The sequence below is a fragment of the Meles meles genome, chromosome 8, assembly GCF_922984935.1.
Source record: "Meles meles chromosome 8, mMelMel3.1 paternal haplotype, whole genome shotgun sequence".
Classification (NCBI taxonomy): Eukaryota; Metazoa; Chordata; class Mammalia; order Carnivora; family Mustelidae; genus Meles; species Meles meles.
This window is the reverse complement of record NC_060073.1, coordinates 99,065,118-99,082,588: the sequence shown is the minus strand read 5'-3', so window position 1 is coordinate 99,082,588 and position 17,471 is coordinate 99,065,118.

The following is a 17,471-nucleotide window of genomic DNA, read 5'->3' as shown; positions in this document are numbered from 1 at the left end:
AAGTATATAGAAATGTAATTGATTTTTGTATATGGATCTTGTATTCTATAACCTTTCTGAACTCTTTTTTATTTTAATAGTTTTTTAGAGGATTTCTTGGGATTTTTTACATGTAAGATCTTCTCATTTACAAATAGAGATAGTTTTTTCTCTCCTGAATGCCTTTTTCTTGTCTAATTGCCCTGGGTAGAACATCCAGTACTGTATTGAATAGGAATGATGAGTGACACTCTTGTCTTGTTTCTGATCTTAGGGGAAAAGCATTTAGTCTTTCATCATTATGTATGATGTTAGCTGTGGGTTTGTTTTTTTTTGTTTTTTGTTTTTTTATTTATTTGACAGACAAAGATCACAAGTAGGCAGAGAGGCAGGCAGAGAGAGAGGAGGAAGCAGGCTCCCTGCGGAGCAGAGAGCCCGATGCGGGGCTTGATCATGACCTGAGCCGAAGGCAGCGGCTTAATCCACTGAGCCACCCAGGCGCCCCAGCTGTGGGTTTTAATAAATTATTTTTTTAAAGAGAGATTTAAAGTGCATGAGCTGTGGAGGGGAGGTAGAGAGGTGAGGGGTGAGGGTCACAGGGAGGGAGGTAGAGAGAGAGAGAGGATCTTAAGGAGGGTCTATACCCAGCACAGAGCCTAACATGGAACTTAATCTCACAATCCTGAGATCATGACCTGAGCTGAAATCAAGAGTCAGATGCTTTCCCCATTGAGCTACCCAGGAGCTCCAATAAAGGCTTTTTTTTTAAAAATTGTTTTAAAGATTTTATTTATTTATTTGTCAGAGAGAGGGAGAAGAGTGCACAAGCCAGGGAAGCAGCAGGCAGGGGGAGAAGCAGGCTCCCCCCTGAGCAGGGAAGCTGATGTGAGGCTCGATCCCAGGACCCTGGGATCATGACCTGAGCAGAAGGCAGACACTTAACCGACTAAACCACCGCCCCCAATAAAGGTTTTTAATAAAGGGCTCCTGAATGCCCTTTACCCTCTATTACTAGTTCATTGAGTACTTTTTATCATGAAAAGGTGTTTAGTTTTGTGAATTTTTTTTAATCTATTAGGATTATTGTGTGTTTTTTGTCTTTTTTTCCTATTTAATAAGATGTATTACATTAATTGATTTTCAGATGTCAGACCAACCTTTTACTTCCAGGATAAGTTGTATTGGTTCTTATTTGTTTGGTGTTGTACAAGTTTTTTCTTGTTCTATTTTTTTTAGTTTGTTTATCTGAGATAGGTGATTTGACTTGTCTGATATCAAGTTAATAGTAAATGATGATGGGATTAAATCTTTCATAGACTTAATAAGCAGCTTTCAAGTCTTCTTCCTCGAAGTTCAGTTTCTGAACATAAGTCTCACCTGAATAGGAGTGTGATTTTGCATTGTAATTTGGTCCTATCTAAACAGTGTTAATGATTTATTTTTGTGGGGTTAGAGAACGCTGGAATGGCTCGCAGCTACCAAGGAGGAAGCCTGAGTTTCATGACCCTCACTGGGAGCGTGGTGAATCCTGTGTGAATTGAGGATGCACTTTGGAAGGAAACCTGGAATCTAAGAGTGTGCCTGAATTTACAGGTTTGTGAAATCACAGTTGGAAGGACAAATTCTGTTTTCTAAATGAGCAGTGACGTGTAAGAATGAAGAGGACTGAATGTAAGAAGTGAGCCTAATTGAAATAGATTTTGAGGGGCGCCTGGGTGGCTCAGTGGGTTAAGCCTCTGCCTTCGGCTCAGGTCATGGTCCTAGGGTCCTGGGATGGAGTCCTGCATCGGGCTCTCTGCTCTGCGGGAAGCCTGCTTCCCCCCGCCCCACCCCTCTCTGCCTGCCTCTCTGCCTACTTGTGATCTCTGTCTGTCAAATAAATAAGTAAAATCTTAAAAAAAAGAAATAGATTTTGATTTCTGGGAGGAAAAATATAATTAAATTTGGACCAACTATTTCAAATAGGATAGATGGCAGGCATTTCAAGTAAAAAACAAATGAGTAAGAATGAATACTTTCCTAGATCATTATTTCTTTATTCCTCTCAAACTTCCTCTAGGTTTTCCCTCATACTCATCCGTTGGTGACAAAATACACACTGAAAAGACAAGCAGTCAAAAGGGAGCTTCCCCAAGCTCCTACCATCATATCTACCTATCTACCTGTGTATCTTCTTCTTGTTAATATGGATAAACTATTTATTCTATCTTACTTCTGCTCTGACTTGTGGCAAGATCCAGTTCCGTTCCTCCTGTTCAAAGACATTGCCTCAGCATCTCTTCCCCTTGTCTTCTGCAACATAATTTCCTCCGGACTACTAGAGTCTTCCTATCAATATATAAATTTGCTGTAATTTCTTCCATCTTTAAAACCAACCCACTTTAAAAAAGAGAGAGAAAAGAAAAGAAAGCTACCTCTCTTTACGCTGCCTTCTTCACCTACCACCAGCCTTCTCTGCTTCTCTTTATGGCAAAACAAAGTCTTTGAGTTGTCTGTCCCTTCTCCTGCTGTCCTCACGTTCTCTCTTGAGTGCCTTCTAGTAAGACTATTTGCCTTTATCTCTTGAATGAAAGCGCCTTTTTTAGTCACTAATGACTTCCATGTTGCCAAATCCCATGGTCGTTCATTCTCAAACTTCCTCTTCACCTATCAGCACAATTAAACACAATTAATTGATTACTCCATTTTTTTAAAGTACTATATCACCTAGCTTTCTTCCAACTCACTTGGCCATTGCTTCTTCAGTTTTTTTGCTGTGTTTTTCTCATCTCCAATTTTGCAATATTAGGGTGTCCCAGGCTCAGTCTCTGGACTTCTTTTCCATCTACACTTGCTCTTTTCATCCGGTGGTTTTAAATGTTCTCTATAAACTCCCACCTGTATATCCCTGGTCCAGACCTCTCCCTGAAACCAAATTATCATAACCCTGACTGCCGACTTGACATTTCTGCATTTTTGGTTCCCCTCAAATTTGCTCTTTCTACACACTTTCCCATATCAATGACTAGTAGTCCTATCTATTTGTTGAGGACAAGAAACTTGAAATACCACTGACTTCTATCTTTCTCTCTCGTTCATCCTTCACTTCCTCAGCAAGTCGTGTCATCTCTACCTTCAAAATATATCTCCAGTTCACGTTACTTATACTGCCAGATACTGGTCCAAACCACCAGCATCTCTCTCATGGGTTATTATAAGAGTTTCCTAAGTAATTTGTCTGCTTGTATTTTTTTTTTAATTTTTAAATGTATTTCTTTATTTGAGAGAGAAAGTAAGCACAAGCGGGGGCAGGCAGTGGTGAGGCCGAGGGAGAAGCAGACTGCCCGCTGAGCAGGGAGCCCCACTCAGGGCTCTGACCCCAGGACCCTGGGGTCATGACCTTAGCCGAAGGCAGATGCTTAACTGACTGGGCCACCCAGGTGCCCTAATCTGCTTGTGTTTTATGAACTTTCTCCATATATGAACCACACTTAAGACATCCAAAAACCAACCTTCGGTCTCCCCCCTCTACACACACATACGCACACTCTCAAACAACAAAAATCTGTTCCTTCATTCTTCTCCATCTCAGCAAATGACCACTCCATCCTTGTAGGAGTACAGGCCAAAAAAGGATAGAGTCAACCTTTACTCTCTTCTTTCTTATGCAACCCACCTCCACTTCTTGTTGGCTCTACCTTGGAAAATGTATTCCAAATGCAACACTTTGAAATGTTGTGTTTCAGTGTTGTATCTGCCCCACTGCATCCCTGATCTAAGTCAACATAATGCCTGAATTATTGTGGCAGTCTCCTAGTTGGTTCTCTTCTTTCTGTATTTGTCCCCTGCTAGTACCGCAACCAGAGCAGTCCTTTCAGAAAAAGTAAGATCATTTCATTCCACTGCTCAAAGTCCCCTTTGGCTACTCAGGAATAGCCAGAGTCCTTGTAATGTCATAGAAGGCCCCATAAAATCAGGGCCCCATACAAGGTCCTAATCACTTCTGAGGCTTTATCTCCTACTGCTCTTTGTTCTTGCTCATTCTGCTCAGCCCTTTGGGACAATCTAGGGATACTTTTGCTTTAGGGATAATTTGCTCTTTGCTCTGCCTGGGGACATTTCTCCCTCAGATAATATTTGGCTAACTTCCTTAACCTTTAAGTCTTTATTCAAGTGTGTCTTATTAAAGGGCCTGACCACCTCCACTCCCAGGTACTCCTTATCCCTTTTCCGCGCCCCTTCATGATATTTCTGCCTGTATGACCTACTGTATATTTTACTTAATGTTTATTTTCTCTCTCGTCCCTGCTGAATTGTAGGCTCCATGAGGACAGGGATTTTTGCCTGTTTTTGTTCAGTGGTGCATCCCTAGTTCTCAAGACTATCCCTGGTACATAAAAGGCTCTCAGTAAATGTTTGTTAAAGGAACGAACAGATTTGTCCTTAAAAAATTCCAAATATTTATACATGATTCGTAGTTTTACCTAATGTTTTTGATCTTTACTCCAAAAGTCTCTAGACATCATTTTACTTTGTATTTTATTTTCTTATTGCTACTATAATCTGGGAAAAACAATTTCTCTGGGCTACAGTATTCTGTTTTATAAAATAGGAGGGTTATAGTAAGTAACCTTTAATCTCCCCTGTAGCTCTAACAGTGTATGAATTTTTTAATTATGTTTTATACTTTTGACCTCCCTCAAGGTTTCCATTTCACTTGCTGAGCTTGCGCTAGTGGTAGGTTTTACCTGTGGACGGTGAGGACAGGGTGGGCCGAGTTCCTTCAGCTCTGCTCTGACTGCATCACTGATCTTGTCAGAGTACATGCAGGCTCAGTGGGTCCCAGTGGAAGAGAGGGCAGAACAGGAGGATGTAGGAAAGTATGGGTGTGTGTTCTGCAAGAGGGGCACAATCCCAGGGAAGCTCAGCCGTGCTGTTCCCCAGAAGGATACTTCTATCGGTTACAGAACCCATAACACGCCAAGAGCCGGAACCCGTGTATGATTAAGAGGACATTCCAGGATTATGGTGGTAGCGGAGGATGTTCACGTACTAGTTTTCCTGCAAGAAGAAAGCGGTGGGTAATATATTTTCCTAGGTATCTTACTGAAATAGCTTGCTCCAGTTGCTTTGGTTTAGTAAACTCTGTGTCCTCCCCCTTGCATTGTTCTGGAATAGTGCTCTAGTATATTACTTAAGTGTCTAGGCCTCGCCCTATCTATTTAGCCCTTGACAGGAATGAGATTGTCCACAACTTTATTGACTACCCACTGGGCTCAGAGGCTAGAAACTGCTGCTCTTGCTCGTATCTTGTAACCTTTTAAAGTGCGATAAAGGAGGTGTCTGGTATTACTGTACTCTGCTTACTTAGATTATGTTTTTGGAGGCAAAATATTTCTTTTAATTTCCCTTTAGGTGTAGTGAGCACAATTTGCTTTGTGTCCTGTCTTGGACGTTTTTCCATGTTTCTCAGAAAAAAAGATTTAAAACATTGGAAATATTACAGAAGAAGAGAACAATGTTCTTCTGGCACGCTAGGCCCTTTCTGTTAGGCAAAAGGCTTTGAATATGTTGACTTAGATTTTTATTTTAATTTAATTTTTTTTTAACTTAGATTTTTAAACTGGTCTTAAGGTGGAAAGAAATGGTCCATTTCTGGTCTTGCTCTCAATATTACTGATCTCTACTAGAGGGCTATGCCAAGGAGAAGTCAAATGGATTCCTTTTGAGTAAGGCAGTTTGTGCTATACCACATGAGGCATCATCCCTTTGGGGCCCCAAGATGAGATCACCCTTGGTAGAAGTTGTCACTTAATTCTTGGCTCAGGTTCTTTGCCACCCTCCTACCCCCACACACTAGAAATCTACAGCAGTCATTAATGGATGAAACTAGTAGACATTTTCATCATCTGAACCCACTAATCCACCCTCACATCACTGGAAGTGCGAGAAGCAGATATTGTGTCCCCTGGTGTGATGTAGTACGAAGCATACATTGCCTTCTGTAAAGTATTTTTGCCCCACAAAATTCGAAACTGAGTGTAATCAAGACTTGAAGCCTAACGAATCCACCGTATATAAGAAACTTATCCCGTTCACTTAGGAGGATACTGTGTTCCATACTGGGGAGAACTGAGAAGATAGCCACTCAAATCATTTTCCATGTTTTCTGGTTTAGATAAAGACAATATGTAAAGAGAAAAGGAGTGAGGATTCCATTATAGGAAATAGAGGGGGGGAAATTATATTATCAGAATTATACTATCAGCAGAAATCCAGAGGATGAGTCGTTCAGAAGTAAACTGACAATTCCTTTAATGAGTTAATGGATTAAATTTTTTTAAGATTTTATCTATTAATTTGACAGAGATCATAAGTAGGCAGAGAGGCAGGCAGCGAGAGAGAGAGGGAGGAGGAAGCAGGCTCCCCGCTGAGCAGAGAGCCTGATATGGGGCTCAATCCCAGGATCCTGGGATCATGACCTGAGCTGAAGGCAGAGGCTTTTAACCCACTGAGCCACCCAGGCGCCCCTGGATTAAATTTTTTAAAATGGAGAGGTAGCTCTAGATTTCTAAATAAGACAGACTTCTAGAGATAACAACCACCAAATATAATGTATGGACCCTGTTTGGATCCTGATGTGAGGAAAAAAAAACAAAAAACTGTCTTTATAGCAATCAAGAGAATTTGAAGAGTCTAAGTTAATTCATTTTGGTAAGTAGGATGATGGTATTATAGTTATATAAGAAAATATCTATACAGGTATAGATACTGGAGTATCTAGGGATGAAATAAAATTATATTTGAGATTTACTTTGAAATAATTCAACAAAATGAGACAACAGAGAGAGAGATGGAGTAAGTGTAGCCGAGTTCGTGGCTAGTGAATCCAGATGATGGGCTTGTCCCGGTCTCATTGTGCTGTTCGGTCTATTTTTTAATAAATCTGAATTTTCTTAATGACAAATTATTTTAGAAAATTCGGGCCTGACATACCCTTGTTAGCATTATAAGTGTCCTCCTCACTGCCTTCCGCCCTAAATAATAGAAGGTTTAGGTATGAAAGTAGTACCCCTCAGCTGTGGGACTTGTGACATAGTAGTTATTATCCATTGTTATTAGAACCTAGAGGCTGCAGCGTTCTGTGGCCTTTCTATAGGAAGGAGTGATTAAGTAGAAATTGGGTCCATTCCCGCAGGCCAGGTCTGCATGGCAGTCCCCTTAACACAGCTCACATCCTAACAATCAGATAGGCTCCCAGTCACCTGGTTTTGTAATCAGGTGAATTCCCAGGCATATAAAACTTCAGAAGATGAGGGATGAAAGATCATGGAGAACATGAGAGCACGAATGACAAGAATCACGAAATGGTGATTGTGAAAGAAGCTTTGAAATCTTAGGGAGAGATGGGAGTAAGAGTATTTATGGAGCTCAATTTAGGGATGGGAAAAATCACTTATAATTCCTATCTTCCCTCTGAATAGAGACTTCCGGAGGTTGAAAAATTGCTCATTGTTGTCAAAGCTCTTTCTTGCTCTGTCTTTAGAGGCCCTGCTGCTATAGGACAGTTCATACCGTGGTTGAGATCGCGGTCACAGTTTAGACCCTGGTTCTTCCACATACCAGTTGTGTGGCCTTAAGCAAGTTACTTAAACTCTCTGTGCCGTAGTTTCATCATCTACAAAATCGGAATAATAATAGTGCTTGCTTCCTAGAGTTGTCGTGAGAATGCAGTGAGGTAGCGTGTAGATAAATAGCATAGTTCTTGGCACGTGTTAAGAACATTAAGAGGCAACTGGGGCGCCTGGGTGGCTCAGTGGGTTAAAGTCTCTGCCTTCGGCTCAGGTCATGATCCCAGGGTCCTGGGATCGAGCCCAACATCGGGCTCTCTGCTCAGCGGGGAGGCTGCTTCCTCCTCTCTCTCTGCCTACCTCTCTGCCTACTTGTGATCTTTGTCTGTCAAATAAATAAATAAAATCTTAAAAAAAAAAAGAAGAAGAACATTAAGAGGCAAGGTCTGCTCTGCTCATGTTGGCTTTCCGTGGAATCCTGATGCTTCAAATACTTTAGCTGGGAGTGAGCTAGGTAGGTATAGGAACATAGGGACTTCCAATTTGACCTTTTAATGCCTAAGAGAAAAAGGTTCCTATATGCCTAGGTTATTATGACATTTATATTTGATTTGCATCAAATTTGATACAAATTTGATCAAAATCAAATTATTTTATTTTATTCATTGTTCCATCTTATGTTGAGCTTTTGTACCACTAAAACTGGATTTTTTTTTTAAGTTGGAGAATCAAGAAAAGAGTTTGCCTTATTGCCAAATGGATGGGTGTGTCATTTAAATTGCAAATTAGCACACCTTCTTTATTGCTCAACCAGAGGTGAGATGATGCCTACATTAAAATCCTTCCTGCTCAGAACTGTAGGTACCCTCATCCAACAGGATCCACCCACCTTATCAAGACTAGATTATGGTTCAGCTGGAGGAGGGACATGCCTTAACCTGCTTTCCTAGGTGGGCACTGTGGTTTTCCTTCTAAGGAGTTTAAAGCAGTTGCCATAGAGCCAACCAACCCATCTTTTTTCTATCAGTCATTAGTACTTAATGTCCAACATGTAAAACCTGACTGTCATACAGCTCTTTTCGGGTTCAGAGTCGGGAAGTCTTCTTTCCCATAAGATAACTTTGTTGTTCTTACCTTACCAGTAACTTGGGCCAGGGATCGTAGATGAAGGGGAACCAGAAACACATCTGAGACGGGGAGGGGGTACCACAGAGACATAAGGCAAAGAGCAGAACTGAGACGAAGATTAGCAATGGAAGATCAAGGGGAAAGAGTTTGAAGCAGAGCAGGATTGGAGCATGAGCCAACACAATAGGAATCAGTTGGCTAGCTAGACATGGGTCTCTGAAGAATGGGGCGGTACTTCTTGTTAGTCTAGAAGAGTGACATGTAGTGGCCTACCCTGCAACGTCTGTCGTTAGGAACAGTAAGGCTATAGAGCAAGTATGGACTTCCGTACAGTGGCTCAGGTTGGAAAATCCATTCGTGAAGGAATGTCATCTCACACAGGTACACAATGATACCTGGAGACCTAGTTAATACTCCTCTAAATGTACAGCTTTCAACCAATTACATTTTCTGAACTCTTTACCTACCTTTTCCTCTTGTCTACTGGCAATATGGAAATGTATAGTAACAACTATTAATGAAACTTAGTTTGACTCCGGAAGTAAAATGCAACTAGATCCACATGACTACGTATCTGACCTACTGAGGCAGTAGGCGTTAGGGAATTTATTTAGGCCGCCATAGAGTTCTGCTGTATGGTATACAGGAAATCGGCTGTAATGCTAATTTCAAGACACGTTGCTTTGAATTAATGAGTCAGTTATCCTAGTTACCATCAGGCGTCATGTTCCTGTACTTGCTAGGAGACCTTTCTCAGCTGAGCAGTTGAGATAATACGTCTTGTGAGGTAGAATGATGCGTAGAGACATTCACTGTATTCAACCAGTACGTAGGGAGATTGGTTCCAAATTGGGTGTTGACTCTACATGAATCTCATAGGTTGAGTCTAGCCTCTCCTTGGGAGTCCAGGATGCTGGATGCTGGCTAACAACGTTAAGGTTAGGAGAGTCCCTTAGGATGAACCGTAGTTAACCCTAAATCCTTTAGGATTAAGTCTTTTGGTCATTTGAAATGCCCTTCCTATTCTGTCTTAAAATTCTATTTACCCTTAAGGCAAAGTACTAGTGCCAGCTGCTCTAGGGAATGATACTTTGATTTCTCTCAGTCCGAAGCAGTTACTCCTCCTGCCCAATCACAGCACACTGCCAGTACCTCTGGGTAGCACATCTTTTTTCTGCCTTAAATGATAATTAATTATATATGTTAAAAGGTCATTTGCAAAAAAGGTTACTCATGCCTGCCATGCAGATATCAAAAGAGCATATGTTGATACTAAAATGAACATGTGTTAAAGGCTTTAATCCATGAGGGAGTAAGCAGATGTTTTAACTGGTTCTAAGAAAAAGGAAAAGAAAAAAATACTCCTATGGATAAAGGAATGTTGAACTAAAAGTTCAAATAGAAACAGAACTGGTCTCTTCCAAAGTTATTTACGATTTACAGAATTAGAAATTAGATGAACTAGAGGCTACAACCAGATACCTGCCTGGGGGCAGTTTTCTAGACCGTGGATAATATGTTTTCTACCACTTCCCTTGTTTTGATCAAGACTAGTTTTTGAGACTAGTCTTGATCACAAACCTAGGGTTGGTCTTGTCATATTGGGTCTGGTTATTTATATAGATGCCGCAAGAGTGTTAGTTTGCCATAGAGTCCACTTAAGTTTGCTTTGCTGGAAGTTTTTCAGAAATACTTGTTAATTGGGGCGCCTGGATGACTCAGGCGATTAAGCGACTGCCTGGGGCTCAGATCATGATCCTGGAGTTCTGGGATCAAGTCCCGAGACCCGTATCGGGCTCCCTGCTCAGCAGGGAGTCTGCGTCTCCCTCTGACCCTCTCCCCTCTTCGTGCTCTTCCTTCTCACTCTCTCTCAAGTAAATAAAATCTTTAAAAATAAATAAAGAAAGAAAATATTTGTTAATTAACTGGACTGTTGGTTAATCTGTTTTCAAACTGATTAGATTTTTTAGTTTTGAGGTCTGTGAGTATGTATCTTAAACTTAATTTGGTGCAATAAATAGACAAGGACTTGATAAGACTTGAAGAACTTAATAAAGCAACACACTTGAAAGAAACCAGTGAATTTTCTGGGTTTTTTTGTTTTTTGTTTTCCAAGAGGTCTGCGAATATCCCCCGCTCTCTGGCTGAAGCTGCATTATTATAAACTAAGGAACCTGTCCCAAGTTCATTGTTGGGAAGGGGAAAACAAGGTTGAGAAACAGTGCTCAGTAAATAGAAATGATTAGAGCCTACCTTGGCATGCAGTGAACATATAGATGATACTGATTCTAGAGAAGAAAAGGTTTGGGACTAAAAATACGAATTTCTCAGAAGGTAGATCTAGGATTAGGACTCTATCCCGGGAATTTCGGTCTTGGGCCTGATTCCTGCATCTTGCAGCCTGTCTGTGTCATGTATAAGGCACACCGGTAGTAACCAGGAGCCGGAGATCTGAGGCCAGTACTCAAGAGTTTTGTGGAGAAATTCTAGGGTGAAGGTATTGCTGGGTCGAAGGGAGTTTTTCCAGTCTTGGGGCTTGCCATGGCTGCCACAGACATCTAGAAGTACCAGGAATATCTCCAGTCTTTACTGTGTGGCACTGGTTTGTTTACTCAGACCTTTTGAAATCTTGCTAGGAAACCTTCCCTTGAAGACCTTCCTAGTCCTTGCCTGTGCAAAGTACCATGGTTCTTTGAAGTCACATGCTTCTGAACCAAATTTCCACTTTTTATTTGTCCAACCTGTTCTCCCTGTTCCATTCCTCTTGCTTCACAGTGTTACAATAAAAATGTGTTCCCAGTTGTAGAGCTAAGAGATCAGCAGTGTAAGTGGGGAGACTTTCCCATACTTTCCCCAGGTGCTAGGAGGGAATCTGATTCTACATCTGGAGTGGTCCTTGGGGAGAGATGGTAGCTCATCTTTCCACCACCATCACTGCGTGAATCAGGCATGCCAGTTCTCTATAAGCTTAAATCTCCTTGTCTGAGGAATGGGGAGAAGCATTATCTCCTGGCCAACCAGTGGTGCAAAGGCAGGCTTGAGATAAGAACTAAGAAGTTGGAATCTAAGGAAGAGTCCAGAAATCTTGCCCGACATTAGTCTGAGTTAACACAGATAGCTGATCCTGCCACTCCATAGCATGTTCTCGAAAGAAAAGATTTGTATTTACAAGGTAAATTTCTTATTTCTTCCATCTCCTCTTTCTAGAATTAGCAAGCTGAGACCTACTAGAAGGAACTTAAAAGTTGATGAAAAGCTGCCTCTTTTTTTTGTTTTTGCTTTTTATAAAACTTCTTATGAAATAATTATAGATACACAGGAAGTTGCAAAAGTAGTTCAGATACGTCCTGTGTAGGCTTTATCCAGTTTCCCACAATGGTTGTTACGTAACTATGTTATATATGTTATGTTACGTAACTATGGTATAAGATCAAAACCAGAAAATTGACATCAGAGCACCATGTAGTACAGTTCTGTGTGTGCCTTTCCCACATGCTGATTTGGGCAAATACCACCACAATCAGGCTTCACAATGATTCCATCACCACGCACATCTCCTATTACCCCTCTAGAGTCACACCTGCACTCCTCCCCTTTACCGCTGACTCTCTCCCCCCGCCGCCACTAATTCGTTTTCCATCTCCATAATCTTGTCATTTTGAGGACATTATATAAATGAAATCAGACAGTAAGTGGTCACTTGAGATTTTTTTTCCCCCTCTTCACTTAATGCTGCTGGGATCCATCCAAGTTCTGTGTATCAATAATTTGTTCCTTTTTACTGCTGAGCTGTACTCCCTGGTATGGACGTCCCACACTTGGTTGAACCATTCATTCCTTGAGGGACAGTCTAGTTGTTTCTAGTGTCTTGCTATTACAGATAAGGCAGCTGTGGACATTTGTGTATGGGTCCGTATGGACAGAAATGTTCATTTATCTGAGAGAAATGCCTGGAATGTCACGAATGGATTGCATGGGAAGTAAACGTTTCGTTTCTTAAGAAAATAATAGCATGTAGTTGGATCATGTTTTTATTCCTCTCTGCCAGGTGGGTGGTAGAAACCCAGGTTTTCTACCAGACCTCCACTGATACCCTTAGGGGATGGGTGGGGAAGGACACCTCAGTACTGCTCAGATAGTGGGAGCTCTGGCTCCCTACTGGGCCTCCACGGACATCACCCTGCATGGGGTAGGGAGGATGCCTCCTTACGGCTCCCCACATGTCCTCCACAGACACAACGGCGTTGGGGGCGAGGTGCTCATCACAACCGGGAGCTGGTGAAAGTTCTGGCTTCCCACTTGTGGTTTTCTTACACCACCCTGACCTGACGGTGGGGCTGGGGGGATTCCTCGTTATAGCCAGGCCCAAATGGAAGTTGAGGCTCCCCACTTTGCCTTGGCTGATAGGAGTCAGGGGAGGGCTGCAGTGTTTTCTGTGGTGTTTGGTGGGAGTAGGGTGGCTATTGCTAGGTTACCCGCCTCTTGATCCTTTGGCCAAATATGCCAGCTTTTCTTTCTCCTCCTCCTCCTCCTCCCTCTCTCCTTCCTCTCTCTCTCTCTCCCCACCCCCCCCAACCCCGTTTTTGGTCTGTGCTGTGGGCTCTTCCAGCATCTACTATGGAAAGATAAAGCAAAAAGTGAACCCAGACAAATCACTACTGTGTCTTTCCTCAAATCTTTTCCTAACTCATCTGCCTTTTTCCTTCTACTTTTCAGAGTCTTCTCATGTTGTTATGTATATATTTACATAATATATGTAATATACACATATATCTCTAGGATTTTAGTATTTAGTGAGAACACTAAATACTAGGAGAAGTGGGTCTATTCCATCTTGATCCAGAACCAGAAATCTGACAAAGGACTTTTAAATGGCCATTTCTCCTCTAAGAACATAAATTTGATCATGTCTCAGCCCTTCTTAAAATCCTTCTCTTGGGGCGCTTGGGTGGCTCAGTGGGTTAAAGCCTCTGCCTTCGGCTCAGGTCATGATCTCAGGTCCTGGAATCAAGCCCCGCATCGGGCTCTCTGCTCCACAGGGAGCCTGCTTCCCCCTCTCTCTCTGCCTGCCTCTCTGCCTACTTGTAATCTCTGTCTGTCGAATAAATAAATAAAATCTTTTAAAACAAAACAACAACAACAACAACAAACCCACTTCTCTTCGGGGCATTGGGGTAGCTCAGTCCATTAAGCATCCAGCGGTTGAGTTCGGCTCAGGTCGTGATCTCAGGGTCATAAGATCAGGCCCTGCAGGAAGCTCTGCATTGAGCTTGGACCCTGCTTAGGCCTCTGTCTCTCTTTCTGTCTCCCTCTGCCCCCAGTCCCCAAAACAAACAATCATAAAACCCATTCATCATATCCTGTCCAAAGCATAATCCCAAGCCCTTAACATGGACTTTTGAAGGCTCCTCAGTGTCTTACAACCAGTGATAAGAGTCCTATCTCTGCAACTCCACACTTTGGGCATGTGCTCTCCGGCTACGTGGATTTCGCATGCACCACTTGCTAAATACACTTTGCTTTTTCCGGTTCCTTGCTGAGCACACACTAGCGCGTGTGCCCTCTGCTGCTCCTGTGTCCTCTACTTGGCAGGCACTGAGCTATATCCTTCAGTTCTGCCTCTGTTACCTGCTACGAAGCCTTCCAAGACTTGCCCAGTTATCTGATCCCTTCTCGGTGCCACCGCAGCAGAATGAACATAATTCTACAAGCTATTTCTTGCCTGAATTCATTTATTCTACTGGAGCTCTTTGGGGTGGAATTATGTCTCTGTGCGTCTCTGTCCCACTCCACGGTACATTCTTTGAGGTTCGGGCCAGCACCTGTCGTGTTTATCGATGTATCCCTAGCTCCTGGTGTTGGACCTGGCATAGAGTGGACACTTAACAGGTGTGCATGAAATGAACAGACGAATGAATTGTTACTTTCAGCTACTAGAGTAACTGAAAATTGTCCTCAGCTTGCTTGACGAGGCTGCCTGAGGCTATGGCACTTTTTTCATTACAATATCTTCTTTTTCAGTTCTGCCCACCACCAACAAAATGACTTCGGGAGACTAATAATTTAACCACTTCCCCAATCTGCTCTCAGGTTATCCTCATATATATTTGCTGCCATCACTGGTTGACGGTTTGAGAGCAGGGCTGCCTCCTCGCTTGCCTGACAGAAGTCTCCAAAGCCCCTTCTCCACGCTAGTATGAACCATCAGTCCTGCCTTGAAAAGACTGAAGCCCTTACTTTTGACCAGTTATATCAAGACTGGGACTTTCTTTGTCTTTCATTGAAACAAAATCTTTGGGGACACATGGTGACTTCGCTTATCTATCTTTTGACCGTGTTGGCTAGAAGTAATTTAATAGCAATTCTTAGTGAAATGACAGCATCTGACATATTTGAGATAATGAGTTTCTTTCATTTTTTAAATTTTTAAAAAATATTTTATTTATTTGACAGAGAGAAATCACAACTAGGCAGAGAGGCAGGCAGAGAGAGAGGAGGAAGCAGGCTCCCCGCGGAGCAGAGAGCCCGATGTGGGGCTCGATCCCAGGACACTGGGATCGTGACCTGAGCCGAAGGCAGAGGCTTTAAGCCACTGAGCCACCCAGGTGCCCCGAGTTTCTTTCATTTTTAATGACACTTTTGTCAGCCCATAAATCCATCCTTGTCAACCCCAAATTACTCAACGTGTGTTATCATGCTGTTTATAATGACGTCAGTGAGTAAAGTCATATATATGTAGGTACCCACATACATACACGGTCACACACACACGTGCACACATGCAGGATAACAGGTCAAACCTATTCTGCTGTACTCACTGCAAGGAAGAGCCAACTATTCTGCTGTACTCATAAGGACTCTGATCTTGACCCCTGTATTGTGTTGTCATTGGTATCTATCCATTGTAGTGAATATCTCATACACGTATGATGATTGCTCCACTTACCAAGCCTACTTAACATGGCCAGGCGCTTTTTTTTTTTAAAGCTATGTTTATTTTAGAGAAAGAGCATGAGTGGAAGAGGCAGAGGGGGAGGGAGAGAGAATGTCAGGCAGACTCCATGCCCAGTGTAGAGCCCAATGGGGCAGGGTGGCGGACGGCTAGATCTCATGACCCTGACTGAGACCACGACCTGAGCTGAATCCAAGAGTGGAACCCAAGAGTCAGGCTCTTAACCGACTGAGGCACTCAGAAGCTCCTGGCAGGCACTTTTTATATGCATAATTTTTCATTCTTACAGCCACCCTGCAGGAGCAGATGTTATTCCCCACATTTTACAGATGAAGGAACTGAGATGCCGAGAAGTAGCAGTATCTGAGTCGGGATTGGCCCTGTCTCGAAGCCTGTGTTCTTCTCACTATAGCATTCGGCATCTTAATTAAAAATCCTAACATGAAATTGAATCTTTAAAAGCTTGAATAATCTCTGTTTCCTCTAATATCCCAACTTCTACCCCATTCATTGGAGTTCTGTTGCCGAATGGCTTATTCTCATGGCACTTTTTCTCAGAGGCTTTCTCTAGACTTTGGGTCCCTGGATCCCTTGGCGAGAAATAAGGAGAACACTGTTACCATATCTAAAAGGATCTATACAGATCACTGGCTACCCAGAAAGTCCTGTGGGTGATCAGCGAACCAGCAGGAACTAGGAACTCCTACCTCGGAGTAGGAGCTGGCATTTGATGGGCAGAAAGGCCATTAACCACAGCTCCTGTCCTACAAGGGTCTGATACTAAACCATAGCAAGCATTTTTGACAAATGATAGGGCTTTCCACAATGAGAACTAAAGCTCTTTTCCTTTAGTCTTAGATTCAGTCACTCCTCCCTTCCCTCCTTATTTCCTTTGGATACAACTGTCCACACCCTACAGGGTTAGGGGATATATATACGGGGTACCAGATAACAGGAAGGTGAGTAAGAGTGGAGACCTTGTGTAGGTGAGTGAAAGGAGTATCCGAGCCATAACATCCTCTCTGTCACTCTCCCAAGCAGCAGGAAGCAGAGATTGCCCAGCTCACCCCAGGAGCAAGTAAGGAACACTGGTAAGAGTGTTCCCGTTGCCACCCTGGCCCCTGAACAGGGATATATGGCTGGAATTCACAGGAAGTAACTGGAGCAAGGCAAAGGCTATGTCAGGACTGGCCCTGCTCCCAGCTGCTTGTCGGCACTCCATGAATAATGGCCATACCACCAGGAGGGCATACTGTTCATGTCTCTCTGACAGTTCCAGCCCCAACAAGTGTGGTCCCCGACGAGGCACAAACACAATGTCTCCAGAGGGACACGTGAAAGGAGCTTATTCCTTGACTTCTTGCTGTTGGAAATCGACAGACAAATGTCCCACACTACTGAAGTCTGGGTAGTCCCACTGGAGGCCTGGAGATGCCCCTTTCCATTCCTCCACTACTGTCCTTGTCCCCCTCCCAGCTAGCCTCACCTAACGTCAGCGGCTTTCTTGTTTCATTTGTATTTCAACTTTATCCTTCCCTTTAGTACCTGAGAAACAAGTAGCTGTCTTCCTGGGAGTATCAGCTGATTACTCTGTTTGTTTTCTAACCCATTCACCTGCTGGCTTTCAGGCCTCTTGTCCGCTGGGTGTTACTGACCCCAGAACTGGTCCCTCATACAAGCTGGGACAGCAGGTGTCTCCTGGGATCGTCCCAGGTAAACCAGGACATAGTGTCCCCCTTCCCAGACAAGTCATGCCCACCTCACTGACTTGGAAGAATGAAAGGAATGAACATCTCGGCACCGTGAGGGTCAAAATCAGGATTAAGTTAGCTGCTGTTTGCTGTGCTCTTCCTTTGGTGTTC